Source organism: Castanea sativa, chromosome 5 (genome assembly GCF_040712315.1).
Source record: "Castanea sativa cultivar Marrone di Chiusa Pesio chromosome 5, ASM4071231v1".
Taxonomy (NCBI): Eukaryota; Viridiplantae; Streptophyta; class Magnoliopsida; order Fagales; family Fagaceae; genus Castanea; species Castanea sativa.
The window spans coordinates 63,622,605-63,637,715 of record NC_134017.1 but is presented as its reverse complement, the minus strand read 5'-3'; the positions used below and the strand labels follow the sequence as shown (position 1 = coordinate 63,637,715).

The following is a 15,111-nucleotide window of genomic DNA, read 5'->3' as shown; positions in this document are numbered from 1 at the left end:
TAATTGTGTGTTTAATATGTATGTGTGTGTGTTTTTTTTTGGAAGTGATGACTTGTATAGTTAAAGTATACTATTTTTCTACCAAAAAAAAAAGTATACAATTTTATTTAAGGAAAGAGAAAAAAAAAAAAAAAGGACAAGGCAGGACGAATGGTGGGAGAAAAAAAGAAAAGAAAAATTTGAAGTGTGTGTGAGAGTTCCAATTATGTTTGGTTTTGTCAAGGGAGTCCCACGGTTTTCAACTTATTTACAAAACGGCCACTTAGCAGTGATACTTGAACAATAAATACCGATATGTATAAGTTCTCACAATTAATATAGGGTTATTGCACAAGCCAATAAAGCAAACATAGTTGATTTGAATGTTACTGAGTTTGGCAGGCTAGCAACGTCTTTCCTAAAGAAAAGACCTTGGTAATTAAACTGGAAGGTTAACGAGAACTAGCAGACCACACAGAAGAATCTGCAATGCAAATCGTTACCAAAACAAAATTTCCACAATTGCAATCACCCTCTTCAATGCACCAAAGAAACAAAAGGCGATTAGCACTCCAAGTGTTGCTAAAATGGTAAACATTGGAGAAGAAGTACCAAACTCCATGACCTCTTGCTCATATCTCTATGACACATCATCATTAGCCACCTTTGTTGTGATGACAAAGGCCGACTTCAAAAACCCCAGTCGTTTTAGGATATAGTCCAACAAGCCAAAGAAGTAGGAAGTTGTTCTTTTATATAGCCACATCCTTTGATCATTCCACCAACCCTAGAACGTGCCCCCAAACCGAATAAATTCTCCAAGGCTGTAAGTACGGTGCAGAAAGATGACAAATGACAAATGCAAATGCTAGGACCAGGGCTGGCTGAAGCTATAGGCAGTTTGGGCCCCCGCCTAAGGCCCCCACTTGTAACAGGGGCCCCAAAATAATAATATATTATATAGTATTAGTTTTTCATTTGAAAAAAAAAAAAGCCCGTTTCTCACAAACCAAAAAGACTGAAGTGACATGAAGAGTAATCGTATCACCACACCATCATCAAATCTCTAGCTTGCAGTTCTCATCTGAAGAAAAAAAAAAAGTCCCGTTTTTCTGAAGTGACATGAAAGGCAAGCTAATCCTAACACTAAATCTTTAGCTTGTAGGAGAAAAGATTGCAAAAGATAGCTTGTAGAAGAAAAGATTACAAAAGGCAAAAAATTGAAAGAAGATACAAATAAGAAAAGGTAGAAAAAAAAAATACTCTTCACTTTCTGACTCTCTCCATCTTCATTCATTCTAAAAAAAAAAAAAACCCTTGACTTACTCATCAATTGGTGTTGACAATAAATTTGGTGTATTCACAGATCTTCATTTCAGGTTCGTTTTTTTTATTTTCTCTTCCTTTGCCTCTTTGTCTCTTTTGTCTTCTTCATGGTTTGCTGTTGGTGTCTGGTTTTTATTTTTTGTTGTTGTTTGAAGAGGAGTTTGCTGCTGCTGCCGCCTGCCTGCTGGGTTTTTTTTGAAGAGGAGTTTGCTGCTTCTATTTTTTTTTTTTTTTTAGTTTGTTCAGTTGTTCTCTTAAGTTTAGATTTCTCTAGAATGCTATAGATTCTGAATAGTCATTGGTCAGTGGGCCCACTTAAGAGTTAAAGGCTTTAAGTCTTTAGATTTCTCTAGAACTCTTCTCTTACACATTTTGTTTTTTTTTAGTTTTTTTTTTTTAACAAATCAGATTTAGTGGGCTGGTCTTAGCTTAGTGGTTCAAGTTGACTCCTTGCTTTAAAAAAAAAAAAGGGTTTACTGCTACACAACAAAAAAGTATTGACAAAAAAATTATAAATTTAGAATAAATTACTTTGTATTAATATTAATTTTAATTTTTTGTGCAGGTTTAAAGTGTACAGTAATCATATTAAGTAAAGCTACAATTGTGCTTTTGATAAACCAGGTTCTATTGTTTTATACATTAAATTTATATCATTCTAGTTAAATTGTAATTTTTTATTATTATAAATTGTGCTTCATTTATTCATAAATAGTTTTTAATTACAAATGTCTACTAGAAAATATCTATCTGGATATGAAAAACTAAAAAAAAAAAAAAAAAGGGCAAAGAGAAGAACTAATTGAATCTCAAAAAGGAGCTATGGACAAATTTATTACTAGTAAAAAAACAAAATCTTGCAGAAAATTTGAGTGAAGGTTTTATAAATGAACAAGAAATTCATCAAAAAGAGTTAGAAGATAATGAAAATATACAACAAAATGATAATAACGAAGGTGGTCATGATAATGTTCAAACATGTAATGTCACCATTCTTGATAATGATGCTCAAAATAATTTAGATGAGAGAGAAAATATTAATGATCAACCTAACTATATTCCTACAAATATTTTTGATCCAAGTCAATAGAAACTATTGATATAAAATTAAGAGATTTTTAGTAGAAAATGGTCCAATAAGAGTTGATGATCTAAACTTTCCTATAGATAAGAACTCTAGACATTTTTCTACTACGCATTATATTTGAAAATTGCCAAATGGGGAGAAACATGATAGAAAATGGTTAGTGTATTCAAAAGACCTAGATAAAGTATTTTGTTTTTGTTGCAAGTTGTTTAATTCAAAATCTAATACAAATCAACTAGCTAATGGAGGAACTAAGGATTAGAAAAATATTAGTTCTATTCTTAAAAATCACGAAACAACTAATGAGCATATTACTAATATGAATACTTGGATTGATTTAGAACTAAGATTATTGAAGAATAAAACAATTTATAGAAATGTCCAAGAACAAATTAAGAAAGAGAAAGATCATTGGAAAAAAGTGTTATTAAGAATAACAGCGGTGGTAAAAAATCTTGGTAAAAATAATTTGGTATTCCGAGGAAAAAACGAAAAGATCTATCAAGAAAATAATGGAAATATTTTAAGTATAATTGAAATGATTGCAGAATTTGATCCAGTAATGCAAGAACATGTTCAACGTATTCAACATGGTGCAATCCACAATCATTATCTTGGACATAATATGCAAAATGAAGTGATACAATTATTAGCAAATGAAATTAAAAGTAAAATTATAAAAAAGATTAAAGAAGCAAAATACTTTTCAATTATACTTGATTGTACCCCCGATGTAAGTCATCAAGAACAAATGACTCTCATGCTAAGATGTGTGGATATTTCAATAAGTCCGATAAAAATAGATGAACATTTTGTGGAATTTTTAAAGGTAGATAATACTTTTGGAAAATGTCTTTTCAATGAAATTATAAATGCAATAAAAAATCTTGAACTTGATATTAATGATGTACGTGGACAAGGATATGATAATGGGTCTAATATGAAAGGGAAAAAACAAGGGGTACAAAAAAGAATTCTTGATATAAATTCTAAAGCATTTTACACACCATGTGGTTGTCATAATCTCAACCTTGTCCTATGTGATATGGCTAATTCTTGTCCTAAGGCTATATCTTTTTTTGGAGTAGTACAACGTATATACACACTATTTTTTTCTTCCACAAAGCGATGGAAAATTTTACAAGATAATGTGACAGGTTTAACTCTTAAGCCATTGTCACAAACACGTTGGGAAAGTTGAATTGAAAGTGTGAAAGCAATAAAATTTTAAATTCTAGAAATAAGAGATGCTTTGTTATAACTGGCAAAAACAAGTGAAGATCCCAAAACAAAAAGTGAAGCTGATTGTTTAGCAACATATGAGATTGAAAGTTTTGAGTTTTTGCTAGCTATGACTATTTGGTATGACATATTATTTGCTGTTAACTCTGTTAGTAAAAATTTACAATCGAAAGACATGCATGTTGATGTTGCTATAGATCAATTAAAAGGTCTCATGTCTTTCTAAAAAAAATATAGAGAAGATGGATTTACATCTGCTATGAATTCATCTAAAGAAATTGCAACCAAAATGGAAATAGAGCCTATATTTTGTGAAAAACGTATAATTCGTAGGAAGAACCAGTTTGATGAGAATGTCAATGATGAGACAACACAATCCGCTGAAGAATATTTTAGAATTGATTATTTTTTATATATAGTAGATCAAGCTATTTCTTCATTTGAAAGTAGGTTTGAACAATTTCAAATATATGAAAATATTTTTGGTTTTTTATTTAATTTTGAAAAACTAAAATCACTAGATGATGTAACTTTGAAAAAAAATTGTCTTAATCTTGAATGTTCTCTCACACATGAAACTTATTCCGATATTGATGGCTTAGATTTATATTCAGAACTAAAAATTTTAAGAGAAGTTTTGCGAACAAATGAAAACTCTCCAATTAATGTACTAAATTATATAAAGAGGTTAGAATCTTTTCCGAATGCATGTATTGCTTACAGAATATTACTAACTATACCTGTTACAGTTACTTCTGCAGAAAAAAGTTTTTCAAAATTAAAATTAATAAAATCCTATTTAAGATCAACTATGTCACAAGAAATATTAAATGAATTAGCTATATTATCAATTGAAAAGGAAATATTAGCGGAACTTGAATGTAAAAATTTAATTAGTAATTTTGCCTCTCAAAAAGCAAGAAAAATAAATTTTAATTGAAAAAAAATATAAATATATAATTACATATAATAAAAGGCCTCGTGTAAAGCTCGCGCCTAGGGCCCCAAATTCATTGAGCCGGCACTGGCTAGGACCCATGAGCTTGAAATCTGCTAGTGCAAGATCAATATATTCTTAGAAGATAATTTAGCAACAATAATACACAACTTCAATTCAAGAAATAAAAGTCCCTTACATGTGGAAACAAGGATATGCCTCTAAGCAAGCATAGAGATGGCGCAATAACATATATAGTACAACGTACGTAGTCAAGTAGTTTAAAGCCCATATCAAGTAAATACAGTATGGAAGTTGAAGTTTTAGGGGAATCTTTTTATATCCAAGCACAAAGGGACAATTCCTAGAGGCAAATATATGAAAATCACCTTCAGACCATCTGTTGTGTTGTCCAAGTGACTGTAGTAGTGTTGTGAGAGCAACTCCTAGAAAGCTCTTCCTTTTTGGATTGAAATATATGGATCTTCAACCTCGACATTGCATGGCTAATCTTGTTAATAAATCTTCCATTGCACAGTCATACTTTAAACCCATCTGCAAATAAGTGTATAGCAGGTTCAAATGAATTGTACACATACACACACATCACAAATAAGCATATAGGCGGTTCACATGAATTGAACACACACACACACGCGCGCACGCACAGACACAGACCTCTTTTCCCCACTGAGAGTTCTTTTCATAGCTAGAACTTGCAAGGACTTTGCATTTCTCTTCTAGTACACTTGTACTCTCCTCTACACTTCTATTGCTCAATCTCTTCCAATCTGCCTTAAAATTCTTGCTATACTTTTGCCCAGAAAGAGTCTCTCTTCTGTGGAAGCACCCAGTACCAATATAGAAACATCCTCCATTCCCATCATATCTTGGCATCTCCATCTTTGTTTCAAGGTATAGCACGATAGAAATTTCGTTACAAACTTCTCTAGTCAAGGGTATGCATTTTCAATTCAACATTGAATTCATGGCTCCTGCATTAAAATGGTGATGGTATTGGGGTCTCTTTTATGGCCTGTTTGGGAGTTTAGAGAGGGAGGAGAGTAGAGGGGAGTAGAGGGGAGGGGAGTAGTGGGGAGGAGAGTAGAGGAGAATGATTACCCTCCACCTTGTTTGGATGTTTTTATAATTAGTAAGGGGGAAGGGAGTAATTAGCCCTTCCCCTTGTTTTTAACATTGTAATTTTATAAATATAATAAGGGTAAATTAGGTAATTTACTTTATAAATAATTTTATGTGCTCTACTCTCCCTCCAAATCTCTCCAATTTGGGAGAATTAAAAATGAGGGGATTGGAGGTAGTTGAAACCCCTCCAAACCCCCCCAAATCCCTCTCCCTCCTTCCTTAAAAAACTCTCAAACAAGGTAATTGAATTATTCCCCTTCTCTCTACTCTATTCCCCCTCCTTTTTTAAACATCCAAACATGCCATTAACGTGCCAAGTATACCAAGGTAGGTAAAGGCTGTTCTTGAATGTTGTCAGCCTCAAAGTCTCTCCTATCAATAAGTATCTACAAATTATTTATTATCAATTAATTAACTAAGCCATGCAATTGAATAAAATTTAAATACTAAAGTATAATTAATTCATGAGACAAAGATTTGGCTGCCCAACCATGGTGGATGGGGTTTGGCCCATTATAACCCATGGGCCAAGGGTTTTCAACCAATGCGGCTCCAGACAAAACCAACATTGAGTCAACTATTTTTATTGCCCCACTTGGTAACAAGCCTACGTTACCAGGCTCGGCATGAGACAAAGAGAATATAAAGTATGTACTTGAAGAATTGTTTGATGGTCACGTCGGCTTGCAACCAATATCCACTCATTGAATCCCTTGTGTTCTTTGCTTATCTCTTCAGATATTCGACCTAGTTTTGTGATGTTTTCAATCCGTTTCTTCATGTCTTCATCAATTTAGCTATTTTTGGCCCTTAATTCAGAAATAATTCATTTTTTAGTTCATAAAGGCCTATACCCCATCAACGAACAAACATTCCTTCTATTTTCTAACGAAACCCATCACCATAAAGGTCTTATAATTAGCTACAATTGGTCTCTCTTCACCATGGCCAAAATTAGCAAAGTTTCTTTACCATTTTATTGCCACATCACCATATATTTACTCACCCACTCATATAAGAGTAGTTTTCATCATTTACCATACATCCTTCCACATATTCCATTATGGGCATAAGAACCTTGGTTAAATATTTGTTGCACTAAGTTGGGGGCCTTTCTCTCCTTTCATTCCATCCTAATTTTCCTCTTTTACTTGTAATTATGAAACCTTTAATCCTTGTTTATTGCTATTATAATGAAGGTCATAATGTCTTGGATACTATAGAAATTTTCCCTCATGTTAACTTAATAATAATGAAGAAAATATGTGATTTTTATCATGTAAACACATTTATTAACTAATCCAACGTAACCGCTAGATGTCTATCATATTCACTGTTGGACTATTTTCCTCTTGTGTTAATGTACCCACTTTTATATTAACCGATTATGGAAAAAATGCATAATTTTACTATGCGAATACATTTATTAATATTATAAACATCTACCGCTGAACGTTTCTCTTATTTACCACTGAACTATTATTTAAGCACTTATTATGGTGAGTCCATTATGCTAGCTTATCTTTGTAGGAAGTATTTTTTGGAGTCTTGTTATAATTTTGTTCGATGCAACCTAAACCCTGAGTAAAACTGGGCTTTTCTCACTTCACCAATAGCCTTAAAGCCATATTCTAGGCCTAAAGTGGAGTCTCGGTCTTGGCTTCCCAAATATCATATTCACAATGAAAAAAATCCTTCTCACAAAAGTTTACTTCATATACAATGCATCCAAAAAAACATAAACATATATATATATATATATATAAGTTTATGTTTATAAATACACACACACACACAAAGTTTAGCATTTTTGCTTCATCTAAAAGATAAACAAAAGGTTTATTTTTGAAATTATGAGTTCTAGATAGTTCAAATTTTTATTAATTTTGGACATTGTATTGAATTAGCACTTAAAGTTGTAATTAATGAGATTATTTATGGTAATTGTATTCTCATTGAATAGACTATTTTAAATATTTTTATTTTGTTTTTTCCATCTAAAATTAGAAATAACTTGGTTAAATCCAAGTAATAAATGTAACGCTAAAAACAATCATAGTTCTCAGTCATAACCACTTGGAGTGAGAATATGGGGACATAAACTGGTTAAGTAATGTTCCTTGACTAAATTATGAATTTTCAAATTATTCTTGAAATTTAGTCTTTTTCTAAACATAAGTAGATTATAAATTATCAAATTAGTCCTAATTAAAGTCTTAGAGAATTAGGTCAACATTATATCTATTAAGAACAAAATTTTGTAGCAATCCATCTACTTTGAGGGTGGGTGAATGTAAATGGATAAGTTGAGTGGAAATAGCTTTATAAGGACCATAATGACTACGTAGTTCGTAACCTTTGATATTCTAAATTTTCTTATAAACTAATACTTGTCGAAAGACCAGTTTATATACAAAGGAAATTTACTAAAACCTTTATTCCATTGAAGTTGAAAAAAAAAAATACAAAGTAGAAGAACTAAAGGAGATGTAGAGTCAAAAAATATATATCTAAACAAAACTATTTATTATCGAATCAACATACTATTATTTTTTTACTCATTTGACTACTTCATTATTATTAATTTTAAATATTGATTCTCAATTTTTTTATATTTCTTATGCTGAAAACACTTTATAAAGGATTTCACTTATGTTTCTATATAGACATGTCTTGAACCAACTAATGAAACTTCTCTCTTTTTGGGTGCAATTAATATTAAATGTAGGGTTGTTGATGATGAATCTAGAGCACTCTAAAGTTTCACACGTTTGTGGGCAATGAATGTTTGCGTTTATGTATATATATCTATCTATACTTTTCTCACATATATGCATTTATAAACATATATGTATGGTTATGGTTATGTATATGCTCCCATATGCATTGCATGTGAAATAAAATTTTCATAATGATAAAAGTCATGAATTAACTTAGAATATTTTTTTTAAAAGAATACTAAGTATTTTAACACATACACACATGGGGAGATGAGAGAAGATTTTAAAGAAACTGCCAGTGGTGTATATCAATTAACTTAAAAATTAGATTGTTCTAAAACAGGTGAAACCAATTTCTCACATAGAGAATATATATATATATATATATATATATATATATATATATATATATATATATATATATATTATGTGCTCATAAAATATATTTTCAGATTTAATTTAACATATTATGGATAAATCAATAAATATATAAAAGTATAAACCTTAGTCATAATGGAGTAATTCTTAGGTACTCCCGAAGCACGGAGAATGGTGCTCTCTTTTCTCACATTCATGGTGGGGTCCGCTAATTAAATTCATAGTGGGGTCCACCATGAATGTGAGAAGAGGGAGCACTATTTCACTATACTCCGAGACTACCTAAGAATTTTCCGTCATAATGACCTAAGATGTTGTGACGCATTCATTGGGAATTCTTTTTATTTAGCCTTCCACACCATCAAACACTTGCATTTGTTTGAACGTATTAATTCATTATTGTGTTAAAGGATAGATACATTTATTTATATGCACTAATTATTTCTTACCAAGAAGTTTATGTGATCTCTATATACGAATTATAGTCCCAAAACCAGTACATCAAATGCAAAACATATAATTACAGCGACATCCTAAATTATAACAGGTTTGAATCGCAGGTTTTAGTTTTACCTTTGAACGTGGATCGTAGAGGAAGAGAGATATGAAGCAAGTGAGAAGCTGCGGAACCTATGCGAGTTTTCCTTTATAATTTGTAGAGTTTTTAGGGAATTTGATCAAATACATATAGCTTATATTTTAGATAGCTTGAGGTTAATGAGAACCTTTGTGAATATGGGCCCCTATGGTAGCCAATTGTACCACAACATCGTTAGCCAATGAAATGTGTGTTTCAATGTTTTATTTTGGACAAAATTCATGTACAATATTTTAGGTATTATTCCTTACGTTTCTTTTTTAAAATTCAACCATGTGACTATTTAACTAAAAATATAATTCTATCTCATGAGAAAAAATCTACATGACTGAATTTTAATAGAGAAATCTAAGGAATTGTATTTAAATATTGTACTTATGTTTTGTTCTTTTTTTTAATTATTTTTTATTATTTTTATTTATAGGTAATCGATAGAAACCTTTAAGCTAAAATCTGTAGAAACCTTTAACCTTCAAGGTGCATTTTACAATACTTTAGGATAAAAAATGAACTTTTAAATTGTAATCAGCCGCGTTCTTCTTTTCAATGCATTTCAATAAACTAAAAATATTAGATAGTATGATTTCGAATAGAGTAAAATCACATAACCAAATAGAGATGATCATTTTTATTATGAGTCTTTTGAGGACCCTAAAGTTTTAAGTCTAAAACTTGGTTGTTATTGTAGTTATTTTAGTCCCTTCAATTTCTCTTGGTCATGCTGTTCCTGAAAATTCGATGTTAGCAGGTGAGAGTCTGATATATATATATATATATATTACAATAAATCTTGAGTAATGCTGTCGTCCCAAATTTAATAACAAAACAAGGTGAATACCCTAACGGAGGTCCCCTAATAGGCTTCCCAAGTGGCTTAGCTGCAATCTTGGTTCTACTTTGAATTTTTTGCATAATGGAAGCTAAATCTTGGAGAAACGTGAGGCCTCCTGCAGCATAGCATAAAATGTCAAAACTGAACCACCATCATGCGATAGATAAACACTTAGCTTCTCAGGTGGATAGGCATAAGCCATGACTGATAGGACTATGTTAATCACCATAGTTGGTGGTTCTATCATGGGATCTTCAGTGCAAACGAATGTGTCTATGCCTGGAAAAGCATTTTGGTATCTGTTTATTACATATACAATCACACTCAGCAAAAAAAGAGTGTAAACACACAAACGCATACATAGACTATCAAGTCTGTATGCAAGACACATGTAAATACACATATTATAGCAAGCTTGTTAGCATGATAAATATGTACATACACATTTTAGCTAAGCATGTGAAATAGAGAGATATACCTGTGAGAGAGGTGATCTTTGAAAGTGTTAAGATAGATGGGGTTCCATTGGACAACCGTAGTGACAAACCAATAAAAACAAAACTAGAGCTCTGAGAAAAAAATCCCATCCGTGCCCATCTTCCGGCTTCTTCTTTCACTGGTATGTGGCTCAGTCTATACACAAAGATCATGCATATTCCCACGAAAATTAAAAGTGAATAGAATTGGAAGAGGAAGACTATCATCTTTTGCCTTGTACAAATAATCATTGGTTTATGATTTCTGTGAAATTGGCTCCTGGCTTAAAAGGTTTAGGCTTAAAAGGTTTGGTGAAATTACTCCCTTGTCCCTTGCTGTCGCCTACTTCATCCCAATTCCCAAGCCATTGCCTTGCCTCCCTTGCTATCACCATTCCCTCGTGACTCGTGTGATTGTGCCCAGGTAAAGTTTTTCGGAATCCTTACTCTCCATAATAGTTTTTGGGTCCCGTCTTTTGCTAGTTCTGTTGCCATGTTCTGAGTTTTTCGTTCTCTGTCAATTTGATATCTAATGATCTTGATTTATATGTTTTGGAAAAATGTGAGGATAAGAAGACTGAACTATTTCGTTTACTGGTTGTTGAATTAGAACAAAATTTTCATTCAGTTAATTAAGTTGCTTAAATTTTGATTTTCATTCCTAAAGTTAAAAAAATTCTTGTTTTTTGTCTCTAAACTATTAAAAATGTTACATCCGTCTCTAAGTCCACTCTCGGTAGTTTTTATTATTCTACCCAATCTAATTAGGTGACATTATTTTTAAATTTTAACCTTAGACAATTTGACATGTACGTCTGACCTACCTGATAGAGTGATGGCAAACATTTTGATTCTTCTTGTTGTTCTAAACCCATTTGATTAAAAGGAGATACAAATTAATATAATCCGATCAATTTCTATTATTACTCTAAAATCACTAATAAATTAATATATGGTTTTGTAACTTTTGTCAAATGCAAACGCATTTCATAGCCAGCAGAAGTTTTGAAATTTGTATAGAGTGGACAAATTTCACAATTGTCTGATATGTCAACTAATTAATCGGAATAATAATAACTTGCCAACTCATTTGTTGTGATTTTTTTATTTTTTATTGGGCAGCAATACTCTATGTTTTGCATGGCACCTGGATAGAACTTAATACAAAGCTATTGCACAAGCCAATAGAGCAAACATAATTGATGAATGTGTTACTGAGCTGGGCATGCTGCCATTGTCTTTTCTAAGGAAGAGACCTTGGTAAACGGGCAGGTTGATTAAAACCAGCAGACCACATAAAAGAATCTGCAATGTAAATGATTCTGAAACCGAAGTTTGCACATCCACAATCACCCTCTTCATTCCTCCAACAAAACAGAATAAGTTTAGCAATGCAAGTGAAGCTAAAATGGTAAACATTGGAGAAGAAGTACCGAACTCCATGATCTCTTGCTCATTTCTTTGTGACATATCATCATCAGCCACCTTTGTTGTGATGGCAAAGGATAGCTTTGTAAACCTCAGTAGTTTTATTATGGTGTCAAGGAAGCCGAGAAAGTAAGAAGTCGTTATTTTGAACAGCCACATTATTTGATCATTCCCCCAAACTTGGAATGAGCCCCCACACAAAACAAACTCTCCAAGGCTTGATGACACCCTTATCTATTTTTATTATATGAAAAAGATTATTATGATTATAACATTTATAAAATTATTAACACATTGACTTGTGGTTATGGGAGCTTATGAAAAATAGAACTAAGTTGTAGTTAGCTTAGTGTGCGTTTGGCTTCAGCTTAAAAAGCTAACTTATTTTATTATTTAGCTTATTTTATTATTTAACTTATTTTTGCTACTATTAATGAGCTTCACTGCACTTTTTGGTACTATTTACGAGTCTCACTATACTGTTTCAACTAATTTTTACTATTATCTACAATATATTTAGCAAAAAGTTTTCAATTTCAACGAAATAAACGGCTCCCAAACAGACCTTTAAAGAAACATTTTGCTGATGTATAACTTACCAATGCATTCATGGCTCCTACTTTAAAATTGTGATGATATTGGGGTCTCTTTTCAATGCCAAGTACACCAAAGTTGGCAAAGATTTTCCTTCAATGTCCATAGCCTTGGGGTCTCCCCCATCAATAAGGATCTGTGAATTAGTTACAACTCTATCAAAAAAGTCCAGGAATTGAATATATGAAAGTATTCATTTCCATGAGATAGAGAGAATGTATACTTGAAGAATAGTTTGATGATCATGTTTGCTCGCAACCCATGTCCACTCACTAAATCCCTTGTGTTCTTGGTATATTTCTTCTGAGATTCAACCTAGCTTTGTGGTGGTTTCAATCCGTTGCTTAATATTTTCATATAATTTCTACAACATGAAATGTGATTTTATTTTGTCACACTTATTGAAAAACAAAATAAAAATAAATTTACAAGATGCTTGGAAGCTTATTTTCAACCTTAAAACGGGAAGTAATTATACTCATTCACATACTTTCCAGTTTCCAGTACTATTATTTTTAATGAATGGAAAAAAAAATATATTAATAACAACAGAATATTAAGTATAGCAAATTAGCAAAAACACTAGAACAAACCAAAACTATAGAAACACTATCTTACATTGCCACAGCAAAGCAATAACAACTGAGTGTTAGTTTGGATGAGTGTTATGACGAATTTAACCTGTTTTTTCAACTTATTTAGTTTATTTACAAATCTTTTAAAGTTTTATTTTTTTTAATAATCATATTTTTACTAGCTTATTTTTTAAACCCAATACAACAACAACAACAACAATAACTCTCCCAAATGTGAGACTCAAATAATACAATAATTGTCATTTGCAAAATAGGCAAGACATCCCTCGATAGCTATGCTAAAGTTAGTATTAAAGATGATAACAATAATCTAAAAGTTGTTTAGGTACTACTAATCAAAAACCATGTTTATTGGACCCAAGTACGGCGGGTTGGATTTTTTTTTTCCTAACCCTTGTTGGGTTTAAAAATTCGCAACCAATCATATGCGTAAAAACCAACCTAAAATGGGTCAGTGGGTTGTAGTTATTTCATTTAATGCCTCGTAAAAATTGGACTTTTTTTAATGAATTTTTTTTTTTTTGGTTGAACTTTCATCAATTATTTAAGAAATTTTTTTAATATATAAATTATTACAATTTATGTAAGTCTAAATTTTATTCCAAATTTTGAAATCCATCAAAAGCCAATTCTTAAAATACCAAAATAAATCAAACCAATTTTTTTTAAAAACAAAATATGCATAATAAAATAAACTTATATGTATTGAGTCAGATAGGTTGAAAAAACTATCCACCTGACTAAATCCAACCCGAGGCTCAAAATAAAATCACCACCTAACCCATATATCAACTCTTGAAAAGCCAACCCAATACAAATAGGTTGGGTTGGGTAGCTTTCATCGGGTTAAATAAATTTCATTGGATTGGTAGGCACTAGTTTCTTTTGGTTGTAAGTGTTGAGTGTAGTATGACTATGACCACAATAGGCAAATGAGTAGGAAATGTGTTTGTTCTTTTCACCCAATGGTAGGCTTGAATCCAACTATATTCATTTTGCAATTAGGCGTGAAACTTAACTCTTTAGGGTCCATCAAATTTATTCTTAATACAAATAAATCTAAACTTAATTTTGTTTTCTTTTTCATAATTCTGTTGTGATTGGTACATAAAAAAAAATACGTTAATTGTGGACCTCATATAAAGTGACATTACTAAAATCACATTATTTTGATTTCTTTCATATAAAAGTGATGTTAAAGGTGTGAGAAAAAATTCTTTCTTCCTTGGGGATCTTTCTTGGAATTGAAATAAGGGTGCCAAAGTTTCTCGTACCCTTCTCTAAAGTGGGCCATTTTTGGGCTGATCTCCAAATAAGGAATACATTTGTTTGGGTTTGGGCCCATATGTACTAGGAGAAATTGTGGGTTCAAATTTTCATAAAAGCCCAAAGGAAGCAAGGTGGTTCAATGGATAACTAATCACTCTTAGGGACACTTTTCACATATATATTGAGATTGTTTTATAAGGAAAGCACCACATAATTTTGGGAGGGAGGAAGTATTAATTTGAATGATTTCATGTAATAGGTTGATTATTGCTTCAATCCAACTCAACCTTTATATATGAGTGCCGTGACTGCAATGCGTTACTTTTCATAATCATTGACATGATAAATTGTTAGTCATAGAAAATATCACGATGTCAATGATTAAAGTAAAAAATATAATGTTTACAGCTTTTATAGCAAAGGATATGACATATAGACAAATAATTAAAAATGATAATATGGATATGCCAAATTTCATACTTAATTTTCATAATATGTTAAAG

At 31.5% G+C, this 15,111-nt stretch overlaps 1 pseudogene; it reads right to left on the bottom strand.

Annotated features, from left to right (window-relative positions):
* Nucleotides 1-312: 312 nt before the first annotated feature.
* The window catches only part of LOC142635596 (cellulose synthase-like protein E6), a 40,981-nt pseudogene continuing 26,182 nt past the window's right edge, over nucleotides 313-15,111 (bottom strand).